The sequence below is a fragment of the Palaemon carinicauda genome, chromosome 6 (assembly GCF_036898095.1).
Source record: "Palaemon carinicauda isolate YSFRI2023 chromosome 6, ASM3689809v2, whole genome shotgun sequence".
Classification (NCBI taxonomy): Eukaryota; Metazoa; Arthropoda; class Malacostraca; order Decapoda; family Palaemonidae; genus Palaemon; species Palaemon carinicauda.
In genome coordinates this window covers 151746355-151760649 of record NC_090730.1, presented here as the reverse complement: position 1 = coordinate 151760649, position 14295 = coordinate 151746355, and positions in this window count along the sequence as shown.

Here is a 14295-nt window from a genome sequence, read left to right as displayed (position 1 = left end):
CCAAACTTTTCAAAATATTTTATATTTTCCTACATTAATTTACCACTTTTTTATACCACCTTTAAATCCTACTTTACCTTCTCCTCCTCCATTCCCTTTCGCCCATTTTCCTCTCTTCTCCCTTTTCAATCCATTTTTCTTTCCCTCTTAAATTCCTTAATCCTATTTAACACCCCATTCTCCATAAAGAAAAACCCTCTCTGCTTATATCTTAGGGCATGAGAATATATATTTTTTTAGTCTCCGTCCCTTCCTAATCAAAATAATATTCCGTTGAATGGTCTACAACCTTTTCTTAAGCCATGACCTATTTTTCAAAACTCTAAGCAGTTTACGTATTTTAATTTTAAGCATGAACGAACATGGCTAATTCCCTTTCTCTACTATATTTAATAAAACTCCGATATGGTAGAGGTAGCAATGATTATGAAAATAACAACGACTTTATTAAAAATAATAAATTGAATAGCACTAGTAGTATTTACCTTTCTTTTGTGGAGTGGTGGTTTACATCGTACGACAAGGAAAGCAAAATCATACTGTATGTAGGCTTTCTTTAAAAATCCAGCATGGTTACGTATGCCTGGGGCATAAACAGTGACTTGGCTACCTACTTATATATCTACTGATGTATTGCAGCGCGTATGATGGGATTGAGCAAATTGTCAAATCGTTTAACGACAAAGCATTATTAAAAAAACGGAAGATATTAGCGCGGTAAACCTACCATATTCGGGAAAATTACTCAACGGAATCTCTCTCTCTCTCTCTCTCTCTCTCTCTCTCTCTCTCTCTCTCTCTCTCTCTCTCTCTCTCTCCTTGCCTATATTTCATTGTGACATTCACTCGCTCGCTTTATTTGTTTCTCAATTTTGTAACATTTGAAAAGCCTTTCTTAATATAAAATGACTAAGACTGCAGTTCCAGTGGGGACCAGCATCCGCCATCATTCTTAACCATGAAATTTCTATATTAGAAAATAAAAGAGAGAGAGGGGTGGGTACACCTGAGTAAAACATCTCTTCACTGCGGTACTGATGGGACTAAGCATTAAAATTCAAAAGAAGTGTTTCAATATTCTTTTGTTCAATAATCAGCACCCCTCAATAAATGTTTATGGACTAGTTATAAATATGAAAACAACAGTATCTGGTTTTCCGTTTCGAGATGGTTCCCTAGTTTATGGTCATAATATTATAAACCATCAAAAAGGTAAATACCCTGATGATTATCACCAAATTTCTATAACTCCCAATATTATCTAAAGTTTTAGAACGTCGTTTGGCAAAACGTCTAGATAAGAAGGTAACCATCCATTCCATTATTTCCAGTTTGACTTTCACAAAGCCCTTGGAGCCCTCCTTACAATTTCCATTGCTGTACCGAAATCTTTGACTGTGGTCAGGAAGTTTGTATAATTGGCCATGATTTTAGTACTGCCTTTGACCGAGTTTATCATGAGGCCCTTGTTTTCAAATTTAAACAGATGGGAATAGGTGGGTTTTTCTTTAGCATCATTATTGGAATTTTTAAGCAATACATCGCAAAAAGTAGTTATTGATGGGGACCATAGTTACTACAGGAATGTAATTTCTGGTGTTCCTCGGGGTGGTGTTCTCGGCGCATTACTTTTCATAATATATACGCGCGATATGTAGTTAAGCCTAGAAAACAAGCTCGTTGTATTTGAAGAGGATGCTACTCTCTTTACATCAATTCCATCCCCAGATTGTAGACCTATGGTTACAGGGATTGCAGAATTCCTTAATAAAGATCTAGCTACAATTAGTGTATGTTGGAAATAACGGAGCATGAAGTTAAATCTAACCAAAACTCAAAGTATGATTGTAAGTAGGTCGAGAACAGTGCCTCCTCAACATCCAGATCTTTGCATTGGCATTCGCTTCAACTATAAACAACTCATTTTAATTTAAAATGTGATTCTTAATTGCAATTTACTTTTGAGGGATACATTCGGACTGTTTCTTCTTCATTAAAAAATAGCTTATTGAGAAATTGATCAGTCAATCCTTAGGAAATGTTTTAATTTATTTATTCTACCTTGTTTCGAGTATTGTTCTGTCTGGTCTTCAGCTGCTGACTCTCATCTTAATTCGCTGAATAGAAACTTACAGTCGTTTGCATTCTATTCTTATCCTTGATTTGGATATCAATCTATGGCACCGTCGTTCCATTAGTTCTTTATGCATGTTACATAAGATTTTTCATAATTCAGATAATTACACAGCTATCTTCCAGACTGTACCATCCTGTATGTACTGTATGCAGTTATTTCTCACAGCCCTGCCTTCTCCATCACAGGCCACAATACTACACAGTGTTCTAGAACTTTTATTCGTTACGCCCAGATTGTGGGATGATCTTCCTAATCAGGCAGTTGAATCAGCGGCATTTCAGAAGTTTAAACGTTTTGTAAAATCTTTTCTGTTTAGTAGGTTGACACAAGTCTCGTTTTATAGTCTATATATGACAGATCTATTTCATGCTTATTACTGATCTTAATTCTTATTCATTACTTATACATTATTTAGTTTATCTGCTAATCAGTTATTTCCTTTCCTTACTGGGCTATTTTCCTGTTAAACCCATTGGAATTCAGCATTCTGCTTTTCCAACCAGGGTTGCAGCTTGGTTAATAATAATAATAATAATAATAATAATAATAATAATAATATGAAACATCAAAATAAATATTTTTTTTTATTTCACAGCATTCTCTATCTTATAACCAAGACACAACAACCCATCAAGATATGTAAATGTAAATACAACTTTCAGTTTTGTTCTGTATATAAGAGAATATCATCTACGTAATAACCGAGGCATAATAACCCATCAAGGAATCCGAGCAAACTTCGTCACACCAAATTCCACATCCATCAAGATCCTTCTCTCGCTCCATTACCAGGTTCTGATGCCGTTTATCATAGCTTCATGGGGAACTCGCCTGGAGTCATAATAACTAAAACCAGTGGGAGCATTCAGCATGAAAACGCTGACGAGCAGGACTCCTGTTTTGTTATTCAGAATTATCTTCCTCAATGCTATCTCCGAGCAGGGTTTAAACTTAAGCCTGTGACCATTACCTTAGAAGCTTAGATGCTGCTGCATTTTACCTTAGATTACCTTAACACTTTTCAAATTTCCTTAAATTTGAAGATAGTAAGACAAAAATTACCTTAAAACCATGCAAATTACCTTGAAACCATGCAAATTACTTTAAAAGTTTAAACCCTTTCTCCAAGTGGTAGAGTGTTTTTATCTTTCCCCTACTAACAAACTTAAGAATTCTTTTGGTGCTGCTAGTATTTCTGGACTCTTAGGGATATGAATGCTTTAATTAAAGAGGCAGGTCCATGCGGCTTCCTTCTTCATTGCTCAACTCTTTGTCTTTACTGAATAACATTATTGTCCCAAGAACCTTCAACAGGAAAAATTTTCCCCATGGAAACAGACAAACCGAGAGGAGAAGAGTTGTGAGGAAATAAGGATGGAAATGACATATTATTATTATTATTATTATTATTATTATTAGTAGTAGTAGTAGTAGTAGTAGTAGTAGTAGTAGTAGTAGTAGTAGTAGTCGCTAACAACCCTAGTTGGAAAAGCAGGATGCTATAAGCTCAAGGGCTCCAACAGGGGAAAATAGCCCAATAAGGAAAGGATATAAGGAAATAAAACTACTTTATGAGAAGTAATGAACAATCTAAATATAATATTTTAAGAACAATAACAACAATAAAACAGATCTTTCATACATAAACTATAAAAAGAGACCTACGTCAACGATGTGATAAAACTATATCAGTTCTCCACTCTACTGGAGTAAGGATTACAAACTCATATCTAAAATAAAAAACTACTTCTGTCAGTTTCATATGACCGATTAAACGAAAAGAATCTCATCTTTTTCCTCATTAATCTGTATCTTGAAAACATATTTTCCCCTACTCCTCATTAGGAAAGAATGAGAAGAAAGAAAGGAAAAAGAGAGGAGCTTTACTTTTCCTCTCTTCTTTAAAAAGGTAAATGAGAGAAAGTGACAGCAATTTTTTTTTATCCAGGAGAGAAAAGACTCATTGATATTTCCTTCAAGATTTTCCGTTTCAATTTTCCTCTCGATTCAAATATATCCATTTCGTTTTCAATTCGTCATCCTGTTTCAATTTTTTTTTTAATTGGGTTATGAAATGAAGAAATATAAGTTTGGGTACAATCCAGTTCCTCGTTTGTCTTTTTTTCTATCAGACTAACCCGTTTCAACACTCTCTAATGCTAGGTGAAATCATCCTTTACTCATTCTACCTTGTTCTTAATTACATTTACTAAACTGCCCTTTTTTTTAACTTCCATACCTTTAAATTTCTTCTTTCATATTCTACCCTATTTCAGATAATCTTATTATCCTATGCAGGATCAAAGGGCAATATTCAACAGATCTTTTCATATACAACGGCCAGGATGCAATATACTTTAAAAGTCTCAATTTCCTCATAGTTTTCAAGATAGGAAAGCTTCGAAAACCTTAAAACCAGATATAGAAATGGTTCTATTTAAGGAATTTGGATCGTATGGCCCAGCGCTGTGGTCGGTGAGGGTATTCAGTGTTATTTCCAAACCCTGTTCAGGTTTGGTAGAACACACAGAAACATGGTCCTACAGCCTTGAGAACGAAAGGTCAAGAAGGCTATTCAGTATTATTTCCAAACCCTGTTCAGCTTTGGTAGAACACACAGAAACATGGTCCTACAGCCTTGAGAACGAAAGGTCAGGAAGGCTATTCAGTGTTATTTCCAAACCCTGTTCAGCTTTGGTAGAACACACAGAACCATGGTCCTACAGCCTTGAGAACGAAAGGTCAAGAAGGCTATTCAGTGTTATTTCCAAACCCTGTTCAGGTTTGGTAGAACACACAGAAACATGGTCCTACACCCTTGAGAATGAAATGTCAGGGAGGCTATTCAGTGTTATTTCCAGACCCTGTTCAGGTTTGGTAGAACACACAGAAACATGGTCCTACAGCCTTGACAACGAAAAGTCAAGAAGGCTATTCAGTATTATTTCCAAACCCTGTTCAGCTTTGGTAGAACACACAGAAACATGGTCCTACAGCCTTGAGAACGAAAAGTTAGGAAGGCTATTCAGTGTTATTTCCAAACCCTGTTCAGGTTTGGTAGAACACACAGAAACATGGTCCTACAGCCTTAAGAACGAAAGGTCAGGAAGGCTATTCAGTGTTATTTCCAAACCCTGTTCAGGTTTGGTAGAACACGCAGAAACATGGTCCTACAGCCTTGAGAATGAAAGGTCAGGGAGGCTATTCAGTGTTATTTCCAAACCCTGTTCAGGTTTGGTAGAACACACAGAAACATGGCCCTACAGTCTTGAGAACGAAAGGTCAAGAAGGCTATTCAGTATTATTTCCAAACCCTGTTCAGCTTTGGTAGAACACACAGAAACATGGTCCTACAGCCTTGAGAACGAAAGGTCAAGAAGGCTATTCAGTGTTATTTCCAAACCCTGTTCAGCTTCGGTAGAACACACAGAAACATGGTCCTACAGCCTTGAGAACGAAAGGACAAGAAGGCTATTCAGTGTTATTTCCAAACCCTGTTCAGGTTTGGTAGAACACACAGAAACATGGTCCTAGAGCCTTGAGAACGAAAGGTCAGGGAGGCTATTCAGTGTTATTTCCAAACCCTGTTCAGCTTTGGTAGAACACAGAGAAACATGGTCCTACAGCCTTGAGAACGAAAGGTCAGGGAGGCTATTCAGTGTTATTTCCAAACCCTGTTCAGCTTTGGTAGAACACACAGAAACATGGTCCTACAGCCTTGAGAACGAAAGGTCAGGAAGGCTATTCAGTGTTATTTCCAAACACTGTTCAGGTTTGGTAGAACACACAGAAACATGGTCCTACAGCCTTAAGAACGAAAGGTCAGGGAGGCTATTCAGTGTTATTTCCAAACCCTGTTCAGCTTTGGTAGAACACACAGAAACATGGTCCTACAGCCTTGAGAACGAAAGGTCAGGGAGGCTATTCAGTGTTATTTCCAAACCCTGTTCAGCTTTGGTAGAACACACAGAAACATGGTCCTACAGCCTTGAGAACAAAAGGTCAAGAAGGCTATTCAGTGTTATTTCCAAACCCTGTTCAGCTTTGGTAGAACACACAGAATCATGGTCCTACAGCCTTGAGAACAAAAAGTCAAGAAGGTTATTCAGTGTTATTTCCAAACCCTGTTCAGCTTTGGTAGAACACACAGAAGCGTGGTCCTACAGCCTTGAGAACGAAAGGTCAAGAAAGCTATTCAGTGTTATTTCCAAACCCTGTTCAGGTTTGATAGAACACACAGAAACATGGTCCTACAGCCTTGAGAACGAAAGGTCAGGAAGGCTATTCAGTGTTATTTCCAAACCCTGTTCAGCTTTGGTAGAACACACAGAAACATGGTCCTACAGCCTTAGGAACAAAAGGTCAGGAAGGCTATTCAGTGTTATTTCCAAACCCTGTTCAGGTTTGGTAGAACACACAGAAACATGGTCCTACACCCTTGAGAATGAAAGGTCAGGGAGGCTATTCAGTGTTATTTCCAGACCCTGTTCAGCTTTGGTAGAACACACAGAAACATGGTCCTAGAGCCTTGAGAATGAAAGGTCAGGGAGGCTATTCAGTGTTATTTCCAGACCCTGTTCAGCTTTGGTAGAACACACAGAAACATGGTCCTAGAGCCTTGAGAACGAAAAGTCAAGAAGGTTATTCAGTGTTATTTCCAAACCCTGTTCAGCTTTGGTAGAACACACAGAATCATGGTCCTACAGCCTTGAGAACGGAAGGTCAGGAAGGCTATTCAGTGTTATTTCCAAACCCTGTTCAGCTTTGGTAGAACACACAGAAACGTGGTCCTACAGCCTTGAGAACAAAAGGTCAAGAAAGCTATTCAGTGTTATTTCCAAACCCTGTTCAGGTTTGGTAGAACACACAGAAACATGGTCCAACAGCCTTAAGAACGAAAGGTCAGGAAGGCTATTCATTGTTATTTCCAAACCCTGTTCAGGTTTGGTAGAACACACAGAAACATGGTCCTACAGCCTTGAGAATGAAAGGTCAGGGAGGCTATTCAGTGTTATTTCCAAATTCCTGTTCAGGTTTGGTAGAACACACAGAAACATGGCCCTACAGTCTTGAGAACGAAAGGTCAAGAAGGCTATTCAGTATTATTTCCAAACCCTGTTCAGCTTTGGTAGAACACACAGAAACATGGTCCTACAGCCTTGAGAACGAAAGGTCAGGAAGGCTATTCAGTGTTATTTCCAAACCCTGTTCAGCTTTGGTAGAACACACAGAAACATGGTCCTACAGCCTTGAAAACGAAAGGTTAGGAAGGCTATTCAGTGTTATTTCCAAACCCTGTTCAGGTTTGGTAGAACACACAGAAACATGGTCCTACAGCCTTGAGAACGAAAGGTCAGGAAGGCTATTCAGTGTTATTTCCAAACCCTGTTCAGCTTTGGTAGAACACACAGAAACATGGTCCTACAGCCTTGAAAACGAAAGGTCAGGGAGGCTATTCAGTGTTATTTCCAAACCCTGTTCAGGTTTGGAAGAACAAACTAAAACATTGTCCTACAGCCTTGAAAACGAAAGGTCAGGAAGGCTATTCAGTGTTATTTCCAAACCCTGTTCAGGTTTGGTAGAACACACAGAAACATGGTCCTACAGCCTTGAGAACGAAAGGTCAGGGAGGCTATTCAGTGTTATTTCCAAACCCTGTTCAGGTTTGGTAGAACACACAGAAACATGGTCCTACAACCTTAAGAACGAAAGGTCAGGAAGACTATTCAGTGTTATTTCCAAACCCTGTTCAGGTTTGGTAGAACACACAGAAATATGGTCCTACAGCCTTAAGAACGAAAGGTCAGGAAGGCTATTCAGTGTTATTTCCAAACACTGTTCAGGTTTGGTAGAACACACAGAAACATGGTCCTACAGCCTTAAGAACGAAAGGTCAGGGAGGCTATTCAGTGTTATTTCCAAACCCTGTTCAGGTTTGGTAGAACACAGAGAAACATGGTCCTACAGCCTTGAGAACGAAAGGTCAGGGAGGCTATTCAGTGTTATTTCCAAACCCAGTTCAGCTTTGGTAGAACACACAGAAACATGGTCCTACAGCCTTGAGAACAAAAGGTCAGGAAGGCTATTCAGTGTTATTTCCAAACCCTGTTCAGGTTTGGTAGAATACACAGAAACATGGTCCTACAGCCTTGAGAACGAAAGGTCAGGAAGGCTATTCAGTGTTATTTCCAAACCCTGTTCAGGTTTGGTAGAACACACAGAAACATGGTCCTACAGCCTTGAAAACGAAAGGTCAAGAAGCTATTCAGTGTTATTTCCAAACCCTGTTCAGGTTTGGTAGAACAAACAGAAACATGGTCCTACAGCCTTGAAAACGAAAGGTCAGGAAGGCTATTCAGTGTTATTTCCAAACCCTGTTCAGGTTTGGTAGATCACACAGAAACATGGTCCTACAGCCTTGAGAACGAAAGGTCAAGAAGGCTATTCAGTGTTATTTCCAAACCCTGTTCAGCTTTGGTAGAACACACAGAAACATGGTCCTACAGCCTTAAGAACGAAAGGTCAGGAAGGCTATTCAGTGTTATTTCCAAACCCTGTTCAGGTTTGGTAGAACACACAGAAATATGGTCCTACAGCCTTAAGAACGAAAGGTCAGGAAGGCTATTCAGTGTTATTTCCAAACCCTGTTCAGCTTTGGTAGAACACACAGAAACATGGTCCTACAGCCTTAAGAACGAAAGGTCAGGGAGGCTATTCAGTGTTATTTCCAAACCCTGTTCAGGTTTGGTAGAACACAGAGAAACATGGTCCTAGAGCCTTGAGAACGAAAGGTCAGGGAGGCTATTCAGTGTTATTTCCAAACCCTGTTCAGGTTTGGTAGAACACACAGAAACATGGTCCTACAGCCTTGAGAACGAAAGGTCAGGAAGGCTATTCAGTGTTATTTCCAAACCCTGTTCAGCTTTGGTAGAACACAAAGAAACATGGTCCTACAGCCTTGAGAACGAAAGGTCAGGAAGGCTATTCAGTGTTATTTCCAAACCCTGTTCAGGTTTGGTAGAACAAAACAGAAACATGGTCCTACAGCCTTAAGAACGAAAGGTCAGGAAGGCTATTCAGTGTTATTTCCAAACCCTGTTCAGGTTTGGTAGAACAAACAGAAACATGGTCCTACAGCCTTGAAAACGAAAGGTCAGGGAGGCTATTCAGTGTTATTTCCAAACCCTGTTCAGGTTTGGTAGAACACACAGAAACATGGTCCTACAGCCTTGAAAACGAAAGGTCAGGAAGGCTATTCAGTGTTATTTCCAAACCCTGTTCAGGTTTGGTAGAACACACAGAAACATGGTCCTACAGCCTTGAGAACGAAAGGTCAAGAAGGCTATTCAGTTTATTTCCAAACCCTGTTCAGGTTTGGTAGAACACACAGAAACATGGTCCTACAGCCTTGAGAATGAAAGGTCAGGAAGGCTATTCAGTGTTATTTCCAAACCCTGTTCAGCTTTGGTAGAACACACAGAAACATGGTCCTACAGCCTTGAGAACGAAAGGTCAAGAAGGCTATTCAGTGTTATTTCCAAACCCTGTTCAGCTTTGGTAGAACACACAGAAACATGGTCCTACAGCCTTGAGAACGAAAGGTCAGAAGGCTATTCAGTGTTATTTCCAAACCCTGTTCAGCTTTGGTAGAACACACAGAAACATGGTCCTACAGCCTTGAGAATGAAAGGTCAGGGAGGCTATTCAGTGTTATTTCCAAACCCTGTTCAGGTTTGGTAGAACACACAGAAACATGGTCCTACAGCCTTGAAGAACGAAAGGTCAGGAAGGCTATTCAGTGTTATTTCCAAACCCTGTTCAGGTTTGGTAGAACACACAGAAACATGGTCCTACAGCCTTGAGAATGAAAGGTCAGGGAGGCTATTCAGTGTTATTTCCAAACCCTGTTCAGGTTTGGTAGAACACACAGAAACATGGTCCTACAGCCTTGAGAACGAAAGGTCAAGAAGGCTATTCAGGTATTATTTCCAAACCCTGTTCAGCTTTGGTAGAACACACAGAAACATGGTCCTACAGCCTTGAGAACGAAAGGTCAGGAAGGCTATTCAGTGTTATTTCCAAACCCTGTTCAGCTTTGGTAGAACACACAGAAACATGGTCCTACAGCCTTGAGAACGAAAGGTCAGAAGGCTATTCAGTGTTATTTCCAAACCCTGTTCAGGTTTGGTAGAACACACAGAAACATGGTCCTACAGCCTTGAGAACGAAAGGTCAGGAAGGCTATTCAGTGTTATTTCCAAACCCTGTTCAGCTTTGGTAGAACACACAGAAACATGGTCCTACAGCCTTGAAAACGAAAGGTCAGGGAGGCTATTCAGTGTTATTTCCAAACCCTGTTCAGGTTTGGTAGAACAAACAAAACATGGTCCTACAGCCTTGAAAACGAAAGGTCAGGAAGGCTATTCAGTGTTATTTCCAAACCCTGTTCAGGTTTGGTAGATCACACAGAAACATGGTCCTACAGCCTTGAGAACGAAAGGTCAAGAAGGCTATTCAGTGTTATTTCCAAACCCTGTTCAGCTTTGGTAGAACACACAGAAACATGGTCCTACAACCTTAAAAACGAAAGGTCAGGAAGGCTATTCAGTGTTATTTCCAAACCCTGTTCAGGTTTGGTAGAACACACAGAAACATGGTCCTACAGCCTTGAAGAACGAAAGGTCAGGGAGGCTATTCAGTGTTATTTCCAAACCCTGTTCAGGTTTGGTAGAACACACAGAAACATGGTCCTACAGCCTTGAGAACGAAAGGTCAGGGAGGCTATTCAGTGTTATTTCCAAACCCTGTTCAGCTTTGGTAGAACACACAGAAACATGGTCCTACAGCCTTGAGAACGAAAGGTCAGGAAGGCTATTCAGTGTTATTTCCAAACCCTGTTCAGCTTTGGTAGAACACACAGAAACATGGTCCTACAGCCTTGAGAACGAAAGGTCAGGAAGGCTATTCAGTGTTATTTCCAAACCCTGTTCAGCTTTGGTAGAACACACAGAAACATGGTCCTACAGCCTTAAAACGAAAGGTCAGGAAGGCTATTCAGTGTTATTTCCAAACCCTGTTCAGGTTTGGTAGAACACACAGAAACATGGTCCTACAGCCTTGAAAACGAAAGGTCAGGGAGGCTATTCAGTGTTATTTCCAAACCCTGTTCAGGTTTGGTAGAACAACAGAAACATGGTCCTACAGCCTTGAAAACGAAAGGTCAGGAAGGCTATTCAGTGTTATTTCCAAACCCTGTTCAGGTTTGGTAGAACACACAGAAACATGGTCCAAAGCCTTGAGAATGAAAGGTCAGGAAGGCTATTCAGTGTTATTTCCAAACCCTGTTCAGGTTTGGTAGAACACACAGAAACATGGTCCTACAGCCTTGAGAATGAAAGGTCAGGAAGGCTATTCAGTGTTATTTCCAAACCCTGTTCAGGTTTGGTAGAACACACAGAAACATGGTCCTACAGCCTTGAGAAACGAAAGGTCAGAAGGCTATTCAGTGTTATTTCCAAACCCTGTTCAGGTTTGGTAGAACACACAGAAACATGGTCCTACAGCCTTGAGAACGAAAGTCAGAAGGCTATTCAGTGTTATTTCCAAACCCTGTTCAGGTTTGGTAGAACACACAGAAACATGGTCCTACAGCCTTGACAACGAAAAGTCAAGAAGGCTATTCAGTGTTATTTCCAAACCCTGTTCAGCTTTGGTAGAACACACAGAAACATGGTCCTACAGCCTTGACAACGAAAGTCAAGAAGGCTATTCAGTGTTATTTCCAAACCCTGTTCAGGTTTGGTAGAACACACAGAAACATGGTCCTACAGCCTTGAAGAACGAAAGGTCAGGAAGGCTATTCAGTGTTATTTCCAAACCCTGTTCAGGTTTGGTAGAACACACAGAAACATGGTCCTACAGCCTTGAGAACGAAAGGTCAGGGAAGGCTATTCAGTGTTATTTCCAAACCCTGTTCAGGTTTGGTAGAACACACAGAAACATGGTCCTACAGCCTTGAGAACGAAAGGTCAAGAAGGCTATTCAGTGTTATTTCCAAACCCTGTTCAGCTTTGGTAGAACACACAGAAACATGGTCCTACAGCCTTGAGAACGAAAGGTCAAGAAGGCTATTCAGTGTTATTTCCAAACCCTGTTCAGGTTTGGTAGAACACACAGAAACATGGTCCTACAGCCTTGAGAACGAAAGGTCAGAAGGCTATTCAGTGTTATTTCCAAACCCTGTTCAGGTTTGGTAGAACACACAGAAACATGGTCCTACAGCCTTGAGAACGAAAGGTCAGGGAGGCTATTCAGTGTTATTTCCAAACCCTGTTCAGCTTTGGTAGAACACACAGAAACATGGTCCTACAGCCTTGAGAACGAAAGGTCAGGGAGGCTATTCAGTGTTATTTCCAAACCCTGTTCAGCTTTGGTAGAACACACAGAAACATGGTCCTACAGCCTTGAGAACGAAAGGTCAGGAAGGCTATTCAGTGTTATTTCCAAACACTGTTCAGGTTTGGTAGAACACACAGAAACATGGTCCTACAGCCTTGAGAACGAAAGGTCAGGGAGGCTATTCAGTGTTATTTCCAAACCCTGTTCAGGTTTGGTAGAACACAGAGAAACATGGTCCTACAGCCTTGAGAACGAAAGGTCAGGGAGGCTATTCAGTGTTATTTCCAAACCCTGTTCAGCTTTGGTAGAACACACAGAAACATGGTCCTACAGCCTTGAGAACAAAAGGTCAAAAGGCTATTCAGTGTTATTTCCAAACCCTGTTCAGCTTTGGTAGAACACACAGAAACATGGTCCTACAGCCTTGAGAACAAAGGTCAAGAAGGCTATTCAGTGTTATTTCCAAACCCTGTTCAGCTTTGGTAGAACACACAGAAACGTGGTCCTACAGCCTTGAGAACGAAAGGTCAGGAAGGCTATTCAGTGTTATTTCCAAACCCTGTTCAGCTTTGGTAGAACACACAGAAACATGGTCCTACAGCCTTGAGAACGAAAGGTCAGAAGGCTATTCAGTGTTATTTCCAAACCCTGTTCAGGTTTGGTAGAACACACAGAAACATGGTCCTACAGCCTTGAGAACGAAAGGTCAGGAAGGCTATTCAGTGTTATTTCCAAACCCTGTTCAGCTTTGGTAGAACACACAGAAACATGGTCCTACAGCCTTAGAACAAAGGTCAGGAAGGCTATTCAGTGTTATTTCCAAACCCTGTTCAGGTTTGGTAGAACACACAGAAACATGGTCCTACAGCCTTGAGAATGAAAGGTCAGGGAGGCTATTCAGTGTTATTTCCAGACCCTGTTCAGCTTTGGTAGAACACACAGAAACATGGTCCTAGAGCCTTGAGAACGAAAGGTCAGGGAGGCTATTCAGTGTTATTTCCAAACCCTGTTCAGCTTTGGTAGAACACACAGAAACATGGTCCTAGAGCCTTGAGAACGAAAAGGTCAGGAAGGCTATTCAGTGTTATTTCCAAACCCTGTTCAGCTTTGGTAGAACACACAGAAACATGGTCCTACAGCCTTGAGAACGAAAGGTCAGGAAGGCTATTCAGTGTTATTTCCAAACCCTGTTCAGCTTTGGTAGAACACACAGAAACGTGGTCCTACAGCCTTGAGAACGAAAGGTCAGGAAGGCTATTCAGTGTTATTTCCAAACCCTGTTCAGGTTTGGTAGAACACACAGAAACATGGTCCTACAGCCTTGAAGAACGAAAGGTCAGGAAGGCTATTCAGTGTTATTTCCAAACCCTGTTCAGGTTTGGTAGAACACACAGAAACATGGTCCTACAGCCTTGAGAACGAAAGGTCAGGGAAGGCTATTCAGTGTTATTTCCAAACCCTGTTCAGGTTTGGTAGAACACACAGAAACATGGTCCTACAGCCTTGAGAACGAAAGGTCAGAAGGCTATTCAGTGTTATTTCCAAACCCTGTTCAGCTTTGGTAGAACACACAGAAACATGGTCCTACAGCCTTGAGAACGAAAGGTCAGGAAGGCTATTCAGTGTTATTTCCAAACCCTGTTCAGCTTTGGTAGAACACACAGAAACATGGTCCTACAGCCTTGAGAACGAAAGGTCAGGAAGGCTATTCAGTGTTATTTCCAAACCCTGTTCAGCTTTGGTAGAACACACAGAAACAT